Source organism: Bos grunniens, chromosome 26, assembly GCF_055505025.1.
Source record: "Bos grunniens cultivar Pamir isolate PY7600 chromosome 26, Bosgru_T2T1.0, whole genome shotgun sequence".
Taxonomy (NCBI): domain Eukaryota; kingdom Metazoa; phylum Chordata; class Mammalia; order Artiodactyla; family Bovidae; genus Bos; species Bos grunniens.
In genome coordinates, this window is record NC_141190.1 from 34,303,848 (window position 1) to 34,320,756 (window position 16,909).

Consider the following 16,909-nt stretch of genomic DNA (forward strand, 5'->3'; position numbering starts at 1 on the left):
TGGCTTTAGGAAAACATCCTCAGCATGTCTTTCATGCTGGAGGGAAGAAGACTCCTGGGTTTTGATAAACTTCACCTCTGTGGAATTACACCAGAAGGAACGGAAATAAAACACTTGTCAGCATTCAGACTCATCCTCGTAGGTAACATTCTGCAATTCCTCCTGGGGTCCACTTTTTATTTTGCCCCCAGACTGCTGACCAAGGCCATGGGGGTTTCAGTGGAAGTCAACAAAGACAATACACGGCCTGCTGGAAATCCGAGGGGTATTTCCTATGGATGAGAGGTTTTGCATGCACTTGGTCTACCCTGGCTTGGGGGCAGAGCTACTTAGAGAGAGACGGAGAGGCCTAGTAACAGTTTCAGTTGAGTTTTTCTGATTTTTGGCTTACTGGGGAAAACACCGTGTTGGACTGCACCGCACAGGCCGACAAGCCTTGTAGTTGCCTAGCCGTGAGAGCAAAGAAAGAGCCTGTAGAAAGCAACAGAGACATCATTTATTTTTGGACAGGGGGTCTTACTCAAAACATCCTGGAGCAACACCCCACTGTGTACAGCAGACAACAGGAAGGATGAGGCCTCAGTCTGCCATGCTGGGGGAGAAGGAGGCTCCCATTTATAGGGGAATTGACTACAGATAACCTCGTCAGTTACCAGGGACTACTTAAGTCCTATAATTAAGAGTTGTATAGTCATGTAAATGAAGCAGGGCCTGCTTGGTCAGGGGGATGGACAGAGAGCCAGAGTGGCCGAACCATTGTCTGAACACAACCCCATGGGTGTTTCCAGCCTCATCTGCCTACCTGTACCTGAAACCAAAGAGCAAAGATAGCTGGAGGTCCTCTGGACCAAGCCCTCTGCTAGGCCTTGACCGGACCTTTTACCAGCCCCTCTATATGTTGCTCCCAAGAATCCTTTTGGATTTTTGGTTTCACCAACCAAGATCGGTCGTTGGTATCTTCCAGACTTTCCAACACCACAGAATTCTTGACCCTTGGTGGACTTCATTTTTTACTATAATGAAATTACTTTGGGGTACATTATCTTTTTTCATAGCTTCTGTTATTGCAGTTTGCTTTCCTGATACTTTCTTTGCATTTTCATCTTTAAGAAAATAAGACGGAAGGCAGTAAGAATAAGGGAAAGAATCTCAAACCCAGGGACCAAATGCTGGTTATCTCCGAGTGAGCTCCGCCTCACTCAGCCCTTCCCTGTCAGCGCAGCTCTCATTTCAGCTCCAGATGGTCCCCTTGACCTTGAAGACAGCTTTCTGGGAGAACTCCTTAGTCTTACACCTAAAATCATTATTCTTGGCAGTTCAGTGGAGGATACAGGCTAAACTATTCCCTCTGGGGAACTGTAATCCCAGCCCTAAAGTTGGCTTAGTGGGGCTGGAAACATACTCTCTTATCTCAAGATGAGTAAGTTTACCAATTAAAATTCTTGATTTCTCATCTGCATAACTTTCTCACACTGAGGTGATTAAGAGGAATGCTGGATAGTCTCCTTCTGTCCCTCTAGATCCACTTTCCACTGCTTCTCCCAGGCAAATCTGGCCTAAAAACAAAACAAACAAAAAAAACCCATGTAGGCAAAAACGTATCTTTAAACCAGAAAAGGACCAGACCATCCAGTGCTTTGAAACCATCACCACCATCATCATTGTAAAACATTTGTCAGACACCTGTTCCAGACCCACAAAATACAAGGAAGTGTATGATGTAGCTTCTGCCTCCAGAGATGTCTCTAATAGCATGTGACTACAGGACTTGCATATATTTGCATAGGATGGAAAAATAAATAGGTTTAAGGAAAATGCTATGGGAGAAAACCGCTCAACCATGCAGGCAATAAATACTGCAGGAGTTTAGGAAAGGGGAAGAAGACTGCAGCTGACTATATTTTAAAAATGATCTCAGTGAAGAGGTGGGACTTGGGAAATACAGTTTTGAGATGATGAGAGAGAAGGGTGTTCTTTCTTCCAAGGAGAAATGTGTGAACAAAGACATAAAAGAGAAAGGAGACAGACCTGCCTGAGGTCCTTTACTGGGCCAGAGCTTGGTACTGAAGTTTTGTTTGACCTGCCCTCAGGACAGGGCCGGCCTCTTTTCCAGGTGTGCTACAACCTGTCCAGGCCATTCGGTATACCTGGGGGATACTACAGCACCTTTGCTACGGAAGCAACGTTTTGCTGCTTGTGTCCTACTTGATTTGATAAGAATGGTGGGAGTTTTCAGCTGAGAAAAGATTGAGAACTGTATTTGTTTCAGCTCACTTAATTCTGTTAACCCCAGCACACTTTTTCATGCTTTACAATTAATACATGTAGTAGAACATACGAATTACAGGCAGGAAATTGAAACATTTTAGTAGATAGACCTTTGAGTTTTGATAAATGCATGCAGCTGCGTAACCGCAACCACAATCAAGACATCAAAGAGTTCCACCACCCAAAAAAGTCCCCCTGGGCCCTTTGTAAGCAACTATCTCTTTCATATCCAACCTCTGAAAACCACAATCTATTTTCTGTTCCTGCAATTTTGCGTTTCCCAGTGAAAGTCGCTCAGTTGTGTCGGACTGTTTGTGACCCCATGTACTGTACAGTCCATGGAATTCTCCAGGCCAGAATACTGGAGTGGGTAGCCATTCCCTTCTCTAGGGGATCTTCCCAATCTAGGGATCAAACCCTGATCTCCTGCATTGCGGGAGGATTCTTTACCAGCTAAGCCACAAGGGGATGTCTATAAATAGAACCACATATTCTGTGGCTTTAGAACCTGGCTTCTCTCAATTAGCATAATGTGTTTGCGATTCATCCATGCCATTGCATATATCAGTAGTTTATTATTTTTTGTTCCTAAATAGTATTCCACTGTATAGATGTTCCAGAATGTTTACCATACAAAAGTTGAAGGATATCAGAGTTGCTTCTACTATTTTTGGCAATTACAAATAAAGCTGCTATTAACATTCACAAACAAGTTTTTCTGTGAATGTAAGTTCTCACTTTTCTTGCATAAATACTTCAGAGTGAAACCTCTGGCTCACACAATAAGTACATGTTTAGGTTTTTGGCTGCTGTCATTAAGCAAGTCCTCATAGGCACATTGAGTGTTTGTGTAGGGGAAAAGTCTGAAAAGGTTCACTACCTTATGTTCCCTTGACTTTTCCACATTTTTAAAATGTAATTTAACATAGTTTGGAGGGGAATAGCTAAAGAGCTCTTTTGCTCTTGCCAGCAAAGTTACACAGTAAGTGATAACAGCAGCTCAGCGTTTATCAATACTCCTCAACGTTTCACTTTATTTTTTCTCTAGTTTTTTTTTTTTTTAGTTTTATTAGTTGTTAGTATACTTAGTTTCATAAGAAACTGCCAAACCATTTTCCGAAGTAGCTGCACTATTGTGCATTCCCACTGTCTTCCAGTTTCCCTGCACCCTTGCTAGTACGGGTATTGTCTTTTTTTTTTTTTTTTTTTGTAAACGTAGCCTTTCTTATAGGTGTGGGGTGATAGCTTCAGTATGTACTTCCCTAATGACTAATAAAGGGGACGACAGAGGATGAGATGGCTGGACGGCATCACCGACTCGATGGATGTGAGTCTGAGTGAACTCTGGGAGTTGCTGATGGACAGGGAGGCCTGGCGTGCTGCAATTCATGGGATCGCAAAGAGTCAGACACGACTGAGCAACTGAACTGAATGACTAAAGATGCTGCACATCATCACACTGGGGAGGTTTTAGTTCTACCACAACTATGAGTAACTGCCGCACTGCTCGGTGGTTCTGGGGGACACTTGGCAATGTCTGGAGATGTTTTCAGGTATCCCAATGGGGAAGTGCTAGTAGCATCTAGGGTAGAGACGGGTAGAGGCCAGAGATGCTGTTAAACCTCCCGCAATGTAAGACAGCCCCCCACAAAAAAGTCATACATCTCAAAATGTCAGGAGTGCCCAGGCTGAGAAACTCTGCACTAGAGGTTGTCATATTCAACCACAGGCTGCTCTGAAGACCAGGCGAGGTCTTCATGCCACACTGTTGATGTTTGGCTGCTTAGCTGTGTCTGACTCTTTGTGACCCCACGGACTATAGCCCACCAGGTTCCTCTGGTCATTGGATTTCCCAGGCAAGAATACTGGAGTGGGTTGCCATTCCCTCCTCCAGGGAATCTTCCCCACCCAGGGGTGGAAACTGAGGCAGGTGGATTCTTTACCACTGAGCTACCAGGGAAACCTCCATGCTATATTACATTTACCCTAAAATAAATAGACTGAGAAAACAATTTTCAGTTGATTTTTAAACCCTTATTTTTTTTCAGTCTGCCCTGGGGCTCACATGCCCTCAGCTTGATACTTCCCATGATAAGCTCCCTCGGTTTAGACGCACACTCTTGCTAACTTGCGTATTTGGCCTTTTCTGACCTGAGTAAATGTCAAATCACTGAGTTTTTTTTCTTTGCATCTGAGTTCCTTTTAATGGTGAGACTCTGTATTATCAAACTTTAGCTCAAAGTAAGTTACGTTTGCATCATAAATCCTTGAAAATGGTTACAATTTATTGCCAAAAGGCAAGTCACCTACTCTCTGTGCACCTCGGTTCCCCTGGTGTGAAATAAGAGAATCAGAGGGGCAGCTGATTGCCAAGGCCCCTCTGACACTCTCCTGTGCTTTGATTCCTATCAAGACTGTTGGGTGCTACTGCCATCTAGAAGGGTGATGAAATCATTCATGTAGCATTTCTTGGCACCAAAGCTATACAACTATTTGGGAGTCCATGCCTCCAATCACCCCATCCCAAATTTTTAAAAATAATTAACAGATAAACAAAGCTATGTGATTTACCCAGCAGGAGTAGATTCTAGCCATTTAAAATTTTTTTTTCAAATTGGAGGATAGTTTATATTGCTGTGTCAGTTTCTCCTGTACAGCAAAGTGAATCAGCCACACGTATGCATATATCCCCTATTCTTTGGATTTCCTTATCATTGAGGTCACTGCAGAGAACTGAGTAGAGTTTACTGTGCTACCTAGTAGGTCCTCATGTTCTAAAAATGACTGGAATTGGGATACCAGGATTCCAGTCATTTTTAGATTGGGGTTTTTATTTATGGTCAGAAATAAAGCCATTTCCAGTCCATGCTTGTGAGCCCTGATGTTATTCTTCAGAATGTGTGTATAAAGAGCAGTGAGGCAGAAGGGCAAGCCATCACCTACCTGCTGTAGCCAGAGACTGCTCTGAAATTTTTATCTCACTTTTCGCCACTAATGCAAAGCCATAACTTCATTCAACAAGTCCGTATTGAGTATCTACTGTACTCTCAAAGCTGTGCCCAAGACTTAGGCAGACACCAAAGAAGATCAACATATGGGACATTTTGTCCCACAGCGTCCCTCGACACAGGGAAGGACTAGCCCATCACCCGCCCTAAATCGTTAGCCAGCCATACAAAGCCAGGACTATCAGCTCCTTGGAGGCTTGTGCCCTAGAGAAGACACTTGCTTGTGAACTTTTTTTTCTCTGATAAAGTAATGGAGCACCAACCAGTGCTTCTTACAGTAAAGGACCTTTTTTAAAATTTCTAACCCACTGGAGACCAATCGATTAGAGACCAATGCCTTGGTAAAACGCAATAAAAGCATGTGTGGCCATCACAACAATGCCCAATGGTTACACAATTTTCTAAAAGCTTCATCCTAATTTCTGTGGTTATCTCATTGTAGAGTAGTAAAATAACAAACAGAAACACCCACAGACCAGCGCTGGTCTACACACCACACTCTGGTAATAAAAGAAAAAGGGAAAAGAGGATATATTATGCCTAAAGTGATAGTAAAGCTGGAATCTACGATTCACACTGATTTTACCCACCAGATCTGGGCCTTGATGAAAGTAAGAAATTGAAACAGAAAGACTCCCCATCCTCAAACCCCACCCGGACTTGACTTTACTTCCCAGCTCCTCTTTCTCCCAAATCTACTTTCTTGTCTTTTTAAAAATAGGTATTTATGTATTTTGGCTGTATTGGGTCTTGGTTGCAGCACACAGGCTCTTCATTATGGCACGTGGGCTTCTCTCTGGTTGTGCCATGCGGGCTCTAGAGCACACAGGCGCAGTCATTGTGGAGCACAGGCTTGGTTGTGGAGCACAGACTTGGTTGCCCCGAAGCTTGTAAGATCTTAGTTCCCTAACCAGGAATCAAGCCAGTGTCCACTGCATTGGAAGGTGGGTCCTTAACCACTGGACCACCAGGTCAGATCAGATCAGATCAGTCACTCAGTCTTGTCCGACTCTTTGCGACCCCATGAATTGCAGCACACCAGGCCTCCCTGTCCATCACCAACTCCTGGAGTTCACTGAGACTCACGTCCATCGAGTCAGTGATGCCATCCAGCCATCTCATCCTCTGTCGTCCCCTTCTCCTCCTGCCCCCAATCCCTCCCAGCATCAGAGTCTTTTCCAATGAGTCAACTCTTCGCATGAGGTGGCCAAAGTACTGGAGTTTCAGCTTTAGCATCATTCCTTCCAAAGAAATCCCAGGGCTGATCTCCTTTAGAATGGACTGGTTGGATCTCCTTGCAGTCCAAGGGACTCTCAAGAGTCTTCTCCAACACCACAGTTCAAAAGTATCAATTCTTTGGTGCTCAGCCTTCTTCACAGTCCAACTCTCACATCCATACATGACCACAGGAAAAACCATAGCCTTGACTAGATGGACCTTTGTTGGCAAAGTAATGTCTCTGCTTTTGAACATGCTATCTAGGTTGGTCATAACTTTCCTTCCAAGGAGTAAGCGTCTTTTAATTTCATGGCTGCAGTCACCATCTGCAGTGATTTTGGAGCCCCCCAAAATAAAGTCTGACACTGTTTTCACTGTTTCCCCATCTATTTCCCATGAAGCGGTGGGACCGGATGCCATGATCTTCATTTAAGTCCCCCCAAATCTGTTTTCTGTTCAAAAGGAAGAAGGGCAGATGCCGACTGACGCCACTACCCAACCTGAGTGATTGACAGAGGGTGTTCCCAGCAGCCCCCTCGGGCTCTCCTCTTCAGCTCCTTAGGTCATTCTGGGCTTCTCACACCTCCCTGATTAGTCACTGGGCAGTATCCATCACGCTCTGAAGACGTTCAAGCCACTGACCTACCACCTAATGGTTCTCTCATGAGTTTTTCTAGCTCCCTGAAGCATCCAGTCACAGAAATCAAAGACTCCTCTCCTCGTCCATCCCACCCATGGCCCTGGCCAGCTACAGTCACCATAAGGCAGCCTTGACTTTCCTTCCCTCTCAGTCTGTCCAACTGCAAGCATAAGACCCAGAGAGGAAACTCCATCTCCCATGAGTAGACCTGGGCATTCTGCTCCCTGCAGAAAGCGTTTTATTTTAAGAACCAGAGCAAACTGTCATGGCAATAAGTCTTCTACAACTCAAGATGAAACTTCATCCCCAAAGTGCTTACTGAAAAAACAATGGGGAGAAGAGCTCCGTATTCTTAGTTTGATGGCCAGCCAGGTTTGGATTAGGCCGTGTCTCCACCAAAACACTGAGAAAAAATGACGTGTGAAAATTCCTCTGTCTGCCTCAATACTTTGGTGGATGGTGCTGAATATTTGCAGGACATGGTAACAGAGAAACACTCTGCTATGCAAGCCATTGTTGACAATGTGTTCTTAAAAGAATAGGAAAAGGAGATGCTCAGCAGACTTCTCAGGTCTCTGATGCAATCATACCAACGTTGCCTTTTTTTAATCACTCAAGAGGACAGGAAATTAATCTGACCCAGAAACCAAGTTGTGGTACAGAGGAACCAAATTTCATGCATCTTGACACTTTGACATAAAACTGAGTAAACAATATTAAAGTTGAATGATATTATTTTGAGAAACAGTGACTGGAATTGCCTCTCAGCAGTACTTCCCACCTCAGCCTCTTCCGCCTTCAATCTCCTCTGCATATGAAATTCATCTTCCTAAAATACTCCTCTCACATCCCTCTTTTAGTCATGAATCTACAATGGCAGCCAATAATTTATCTCAGAGGCAGTGCCTTGTAAAGCAGAAGGAATCTCAGCCATTTCATCCAGACTCCTTATTTGCAAAGTGATGAAGTCAGAGTCCAGAAAAGGTGATGGATCATGGTTGCTCAGCCAGTAATTGACAGAAATAAGGAGCTAGAGCTCTGAATCCAAGGCATGGCTGTAATTTTTTTTTTTTTAACTTAATTCCTCTGATAAACCTTCAAAGCACAACTTGATCCAACATTTAAGCAGAGCATCGTTTCTCAGCTGGAGTCCCCAGTTCTACCTCCTCGGACCTTTAGCAGGAAGGTCCTCTCCCTCCTACCCTGTACTGCCCAGCCCAAGGATCTTCTACTCCTTTCTTGGTTCCTCTCCTCCTCTTTGGCTATACATGTGGTGACTGAGCATTCAGTCACATAGTCTTGTTCATTCAGTGTTTCTTGGGTTTCTTCTTCATTAGCATCACAGAGTCATAGGACTTTAGAGGTGGAAGGTATCTAGAAGTCATCCAGTTCAGTCTCAACCTATACCCCATTGCTGACTCGCTCTCCCAGACCACTACCAAGAAGGAGAAAATTAATACCTGACCCCCAGCTGCCCATTCTAAGTGAAACAGGTGACTTGTCGGAGTTTTTCCTTTTGCTGAGACAAAAATCTCCTTCCACCAATCTCCACTAAAATTGACTTTATGGCTGTTCATCAGGATGACACAGAGTGAACTGAATCTCTCTTCCATACATCATCTGTTCAGATAATTAAAGACAATTTTTGTGCATCCTCCCTTTCCTTGGTCCCTTCCCTTCCCCAGGAATCTCACTTCCAGACCAAATAGTTCATTCATCACATTCTCCCCATGATATGGTTTTGAATATGCCACTCACATGGCTCTTAAATCATGATTTTAGCAAGTTGAACACAATACCAAAAATATAAAATCAAACACCAGAAAATAGTCTGCTGATGGCCCAATCACCTTCCTTGTTCTAAAATTATACTCTGCCATTGTGTCCTGCAACCTCACTCACTTTCTGAATGCCGTGTCACACTGTGGATCCACCATGAGCTTGTTAGAACTGAAACTTATCATCATCAGGGTATATCTTCCCTCTCTAGACTATGTGTGATTACATTTTCAGATCTTTGCAGAGTGTTGCATCTGTTCTCCTTAAAATAATTCCTTCCTTCTTTTGTTGAACAAGTCATGATTGAATTCCTTGGCACATGTGAGAAACAAAAAAGAATCAGTCAATACTCCTTCATCAAAAAGGGCTCGTAGGGACCTTCATGATGGTCCAGTGGTTAAGACTCCATGTTCCCAAAGCAGGGGATCTGGGTTCAATCCCCGGTCAGGGAACTAGACCCCGCACATTGTGACTAAGACCTAGTGTAGCCAAATAAAGAAATAAAAATATTTTTAAAAAGTGCTTATAGTAGTTGAGGTTGTATATGCATATGCTCAGTCATTTCAGTTGTGTCTGACTCTTTGCGACGCTATGGACCGTAGCTACCAGGTTCCTCTGTCCATGGGATTCTCTAGTCAGGAATACTGTAGTGGGTTGTCATTTCCTCCTCCAGGGGAATCTTTCCAACCCAGATATTGAATCCATGTCAACTGCATTGTAGATGGATTCTTTACTCACTGAGCCACTTGGGAAACCCAGGTAAGATTCAGTTCAGTTCAGTTCAGTCACTCAGTCGTGTCCAACTCTTTGGGACCCTATGAACCGCAGCATGCCAGGCCTCCCTGTACATCACCAACTCCCAGAGTTTACCCAAACTCATGTCCATTGAGTCGGTGATGCCATCTAACCATCTCATCCTCTGTCATCCCCTTCTCCTCCTGCCTTCAATCTTTCCCAACATCAGGGTCTTTTCAAATGAGTCAGCTCTTTGCATGAGGTGGCCAAAATATTGGAGTTTCAGCTTCAACATCAGTCCTTCCAATGAACACCCAGGACTGATCTCCTTTAGGATGGACTGGTTGGATCTCCTTGCAGTCCAAGGGACTCTCAAGAGTCTTCTCCAACACCACAGTTCAAAAGCATCAATTCTTCGGTGCACAGCTTTCTTTATAGTCCAACTCTCACATCCATACATGACCACTGGGAGAACCATAGCCTTGACTAGACGGACCTTTGTTGACAAAGCAATGTCTCTGCTTTTTAATATGCTGTCTAGGTTGGTCATAACTTTCCTTCCAAGGAGTAAGCATCTTTTAATTGCATGGCTGCAATCACCATCTGCAGTGATTTTGGAGCCCAAAAAAATAAAGTCAGCCACTGTTTCCCCATCTATTTGCCATGAAGTGATGGGACCGGATGCCATGATCTTCGTTTTCTGAATGTTGAGCTTTAAGCCAACTTTTTCACTCTCCTTATGGGTGTAAGATTATACACCCATAAATAATTTGTTCTAAGGTAGACATTAATGTGCTTTTCACAAATTTCAGTTATGGAAACGTGGAAGTTCAGAGAAGAGGAAATCACTCCCAAACAGTGAGAGAAGATAGAAGACATGGTGGAGAAAGGGCATGGCTTGAATACACTGAAGTGATAGGAAGGGAATTCTTTGTGATGGGAAAAGGATATGCAGAGATACAGAGGCAAGAGATCAAAGACTCAAAACAAGCTCAGAGGTTAAGAACAGACCTCGGCAGTTGCACTGACACCGGTCTTATCGGGTGCTTCCCTGTTTTCCTCCAGTTCACGTTTGCACATCCCTCCCTCCCCAGGAATGACCTCAGGTCCCCCAGTATCGGCACATTTACTCACTTGCTCAATTCTATGACACTCATTGACACACCCATGTCACCTCACAAAACAAAGCTACTGAAAAGAGTTCAAGATTAACTGGCAATTTTTTCCCCCTCTCTTGGATTCGTTCTCCCGCCCCAGGCCTCTTTAGCACTATTGTGTTATTCCTTTGAAATACAGTGGGGCTCATTTGTTTCTGTGTGCATGCGGCGCAGAGTTTTTTCCTCTTTCTTTTTTTTAACTTGGGAATGATTGCTTTACAATGTTGTATTGTTTTCTGCTATACATCACATGAATCAGCCACAGGCATACACAGGTCTCCTCCCTCCTGGACCCCCTTCTCACCTCCTACCCCACTCCACCGTGCTAGGTGGTCACAGAGCACTGAGCTGACCTCGCTGAGTCACACAGCACATTCCCACTTGCTATCTGCTTTACATATGATAATGTGTATGCTTCCATACTACTCTCTCAATTCATCCCACCCTCTCCTTCCCCCTCTGTGTCCACAAGTCTGTGCTCTGTGTCTGCATCTCCATTGTGTGTGTGTGCCAAGTCACTTCAGTCATGTCCAACTCTTTGTGAGCCTATGGCCCATAGCCCACCAGGCTCCTCTGTTCTTGGGCATTCCCAGGCAAGAACACTGGAGTGGGTTGCCATGCCCTCCTCCAGGGGATCTTCCCAACCCAAGGATCGAACCCAGGCCTCTATATCTCCTGCAGTGACAGGCAGGTTCTTTACCACCAGCGCCACCCTCCATCGCTGCACTGCAAGTAGGTTCCTCGGTGCCATCTTTCTAGAGTCCACACATATGTATTAATACACAATATTTGTCTTTTTCTGGCTTACTTCACTCTATATAACAGGCCCTAGGTTCATCCACCTCATTAGGACTGACTTGAATGCATTCTTTTTTATAGCTGACTAATATTCCATTGTATATATGTACCACAATTTCTGTATCCATTCGCTGGTCGATGGACATCTAGGCTGCTTCCACGTCCCCTCTTATCTTTCTTGATTTGACTTTAGTTTTCTAATATGTAGAACACACATCTGCTTGACCAGAAACATTATGTTTCTCTGGTAGCGTACTATATCTAGCAAACTGGATCATTCAAAACAGGCAGTTGCTTTTTGACTGACTCATTACTGAATAAATAGACAGTAAGATAGTGTGTATATCAATCAGATATACCTATTACTGAGGAGGTTTTCTGTTGAACCTCCAGAGTACAGAGTTCAACTATAAGCTTAAGTCTTTGATGTCCAGTCATAGCAAAGTCTGATGTGCCCCTGAAGTCTCAGGCTAAGGAAGGGCAGACACCCAGATGGCAGCCTGGGATGCCCCCAGGAAGGAACTCCATCTGGGATGCCATTCAGCGGTGCCCTGGGCAAGCCTGCCCTGGGGTTTGTCCTTGATGTCGCAGTGGCTGTTGGAAAGATGTTTTGAAGTTGCACCTGTACAGTAAACTTCCTCACGTGACTGCTGCTTCTTCCGCTGTGGTCAAGGTACAGGAAGGAAGAAAGAGGCTAACCTTCCTCAGAGGTTTAGACAGATCAATGTGTGCACGGCATTTCTTTGGGTACCCATAGGGTACCCATATTTGAGAAACATGAATTACAGCCAGGTTGGCCTCTCCATGAAGAAGAGATAAGAAAGATATGATTCATTACATAAACCTGAGAAGAAGGGCTCTAGTTAACATAGAATCTGTTTCACTTTTCAATTAGACTTATCAATCACTATAAATGTAATCATTAACAAATTATTTAAATAATTGGCTGTGCAAACAGGGGGCCAGAAAGACAAACTACTTGTTTGGGAGTTCCCAAAACTATCCTTTGAAATTACAAGATCCCTTTTTTTCTCATGAAAATTTTCATGAAAAAAATTCAGCTTCAGTACTATGCATTAAGCGTGATTTTCCTCTCCCAGTGAAGGGAGGAGCACACTGCAAGTTCATTGGTAGCATCTAAAGGAGTGTGACTCATTCCAGCAGAACCTACTGGGCTCCTGGAATGAGGAGAAGCTCAGCGCAGTAGCCTTGGGGCTCCTGTGACATGAACCCTTTATCCAGGTTTCTCCCTTAATGCCCTCAAACCACCTCACTGGAGAGAAGAATGCAGATAGAGAACTGGGTAAAATTCTCTCCTTCAATTGTTGAAAACACATTTTTGACCTTTTAATACAATCAGAGAGAAAACAGAATTTGTTGATATCATTCAACTTAACCTAAACAAAGGTCTGTCTAGTCAAGGCTATGGTTCTTCCAGTGGCCATATATGGATGTGAGAGTTGGACTATAAAGAAAGCTGAGTGCAGAATTGATGCTTTTGAATTGTGGTGTTGGAGAAGACTCTTAAGAGTCACTTGGACTGCAAGGAGATCCAACCAGTCCATCCTAAAGGAGATCAGTCCTGGGTGTTCATTGGAAGGACTGATGTTGAAGCTGAAACTCCAATACTTTGGCCACCTGATGCAAAGAGCTGACTCATTTGAGAAGACCCTGATGCTGGGAAAGATTTGAGGGCAGGAGGAGAAGGGGATGACAGAGGATGAGATGGTTAGATGGCATCAGCGACTCAATAAACATGAGTTTGGGTGAACTCTGGGAGTTGGTGTTGGACAGGGAGGCCTGGCATGCTGTGGTTCATGGGGTCCCAAAAAGTCAGACACAACTGAGAGACTGAACTGAACAGAACTGAATGATAGAAGATGAGATCTCCAATCTAGAGGTAAACATGAGTCACCAGGGGATGAGACACCCAACTCTCACTGTCCCATGCTATTTTTCATTCTCTCCCTCTGTATCTCCTTAAATAAAAGCTGTAGGAGGATTCGTTATTGATCACATTTTTGTGTGTGCAGAGCAAGGTACTAGGTGTAAACTGTAAGGAGACATTTGACAGGTTTATCAGTTAAATGCTAACACATAATTAAGGAATGGCAATTCAGTCCAGTACTCTTGCCTGAAGAACTCCATGGACAGAGGAGCCTGGTGGGCTACAGTCCATGGGGTCACAAAGAGGTGGATATGACCAATAGATGCACACAGTAAACCACATAAGACCTAGAGCTTAAAACAACAACCGTTCTATTTATTCTAGGTGTCAGAAGTTTGGGCTGGTTCCCTGATAGCTCAGTTGGTAAAGAATCCACCTGCAATACAAGAGACCCTGGTTTGATTCCTGGGTTGGGAGGATCCTTTGCAGAAGGGATAGGCTACCCACTTCAATATTCTTGGGCTTCCCTGTGGCTCAGCCGGTAAAGAATCCACCTGCAGTGAGGGAGACCTGGGTTCCATCTCTGGGTTGGGAAGATCCCCTGGAGAGGAAAAAGGCTAGCCACTCCAGTGTTCTGGCCTGGAGAATTCCATAGGCTGTATAGTCCATGGGGTCGCAAAGAGTTGGGCACGACTGAGCGACTTTCACTTTCATGTTTGCCTAGTGGTTCTTGGGCTGGATCTGCCTAGGGTGCCTTGTTCAGTTGAAGCCATCCACCTGGCAACTCAGCTTGGGCTGAGTGGTCTAATGTGCCCTCACATGCAATGTCTGGAGGTTGGTGTTAGCTGCCAACTGGGTCATGTGTCTCTAACAGGCAGGCAACATTCCAATACAGCAAACCTCAGTATAAACTTTTCAGGCTTCTTATATCCTGTTTGTGGATATCCCATTTGGCCAAAGCAAGGCATTTCATCAAAACCAGAGTCACCAGGGGAGGAGCCTCCCAAGGGCATGGAGGTGGAATTCTCTGAGGACAACTGCCGTGCTAATCTACCACACTCGGTCTTGCAAGGCCATGGCTATATGCTTTACCATCAAACCACAGTCAAGGCTTCTTTGGGCTGCTCAAGGCTCCAAGCTAGGGCTCTTTCCCCAGCCCACACTCTCTCTGTCCTCCCCAGTCTAGCTCCTATTTCCTGGTTAATGTGTCATTCATGCCAGGCTGTGGTGGACTCAGATCTACACAACTTAAGAGACCTCCTAAGCGCCTAGGCTTTGAGCCCACCACTACTTCAATCCTGGCCAGCAGTTCCTCTTTGTTTTATTTGTGTTTTAACTAGCTTAACTTTACAGAAAAACAAAATAAACACCTGGTAAAGTAAACCAAATAGTACATACGAATAAAAATGAAAAGAAGGAATCCTTCAAGCCTATCTACATAAACTACACTCCTCGATTGTTCTTCTGAAGGCATTCCAGCACTATCTGAGCTCCAAAGTCCATTTCATTTCCCACTCAGGACTTCAGAGCCACAAGAATTCTCTGGCTCTGCCAAAGTGGGCAGGGATCAAGGAGGTTTTTCCAGCCTCTACAGATGACCTGCAATCTCCTGGCCCATCTCTCTCAACTGGTTGTTAAGTTCACATTTGTTAATTTCAGAGCTCTGGAGCAGAGAGTCTCCTCCGCTACCCAGCAGCTTATTCCCCAGGGCTGGTAACAAGACTTGGGTGCTGATATAGCACTGAGTGGTGCTTCTGTGTCCGTGTGAGAACAGGCAGGTGTTACTTGATGGGAAAGCTTGAGCAACAGCTAGGGAGGGGGTTTTAAGGTGCTCCATGGAAGATTGCCGGAAGAAATATCAATAACCTCAGATATGCAGATGACACCACCCTTATGGCAGAAAGTGAAGAGGAACTAAAAAGCCTCTTGTTGAAGGTGAAAGAGGAGAGTGAAAAAGTTGGCTTAAAACTCAACATTCAGAAAACGAAGATCATGACATCTGATCCCATCACTTCATGGGAAATAGATGGGGAAACAGTGGAAACAGTGTCAGACTTTATTTTCGGGGGCTCCAAAATCACTGCAGATGGTGACTGCAGCCATGAAATTAAAAGATGCTTACTCCTTGGAAGAAAAGTTATGACCAACCTAGATAGCATATTCAAAAGCAGAGATATTACTTTGCCAACAAAGGTCCATCTAGTCAAGGCTATGGTTTTTCCAGTAGTCATGTATGGATGTGAGAGTTGGACTGTGAAGAAAGCTGAGCGCCAAAGAATTGATGCTTTTGAAGTGTGGTGTTGGAGAAGACTCTTGAGAGTCCCTTGGACTGCAAGGAGATCCAACCAGTCCATTCTGAAGGAGATCAGCCCTGGGATTTCCTTGGAGGGAATGATGCTGAAGCTGAAACTCCAGTACTTTGGCCATCTCACGCGAAGATTTGACTCATTGGAAAAGACTCTGATGCTGGGAGGGATTGGGGTCAGGAGGAGAAGGGGATGACAGAGGATGAGATGGCTGGATGGCATCACTGACTCGATGGACGTGAGTCTGAGTGAACTCCGGGAGTTGGTGATGGACAGGGAGGCCTGGCGTGCTGCGATTCATGGGGTCGCAAAGAGTCGGACATGACTGAATGACTGAACTGAACTGACCTGACGGAGGAGTATCACAGAATCCAGGATACACCTTCATCTCACATTCCACTTAAGAACTGATTTTCCCCTTTCAAATAAAAGTGAAGCCCTTCCATTGGCAAACCATATGCACACTCTGAAGAACTGAACATTGCATCCGAGAGCAGGCGGACATGGGACAGAGAACCAGGAGCGCACACTGGTGAAAGGGAGCGAGGACAAGCCGGTGGACTCAACACCAGCCTAGATGCTAAGACTGCACCCAAAAACAAACAACCACAACAATCCTGTGAACAAGAGCATCAGCAGAAACTGAAACTAAAATGGTGACTCTGGTTCTCAGCCCGGGATAAGACCTACAGAAAAGGAGTAGCTGGACATAGGCAGAAGAGTAAGCCAGACCAGAGGAAAAAAGGACTGTTCTCTCAGCCACGCTATCTGAGGTTTTTCACCTGCCTCCCCATGCCCAGGAAATTAATACACTAATCATCTACACCAGAAGTTCAGAATATGTATTTCCATGAAATGCTTATGCACAATATAAATTATTCTTCAATTAGCTGCACTAAACTGCAATTCTCATTTAATAACAGTGGCTTCTAGTTAATCTTATCAGATCTTTTTAATTGTCTACCTCAAACCCTGGATTAGAGAACTCTTGTAGCTTTTGTTAGAGGAGAATGTGTGGTCTGTACAGACTCTCTCTAAATACTACTGTCAAATTGCTGGTGGCCAGAGTGGCAGAGCCCAGACAAGCCTCACCCTTTGCTGAATCTTAATTT

At 44.5% G+C, this 16,909-nt stretch overlaps 1 protein-coding gene across 4 annotated transcripts in view; it reads left to right on the forward strand.

The window, feature by feature from the left end:
• ADRB1 (adrenoceptor beta 1) overlaps nucleotides 1-16,909 on the forward strand; it is a 57,381-nt gene that overhangs the window by 27,410 nt on the left and 13,062 nt on the right. The gene's annotated exons all lie outside the window — the stretch shown is intronic.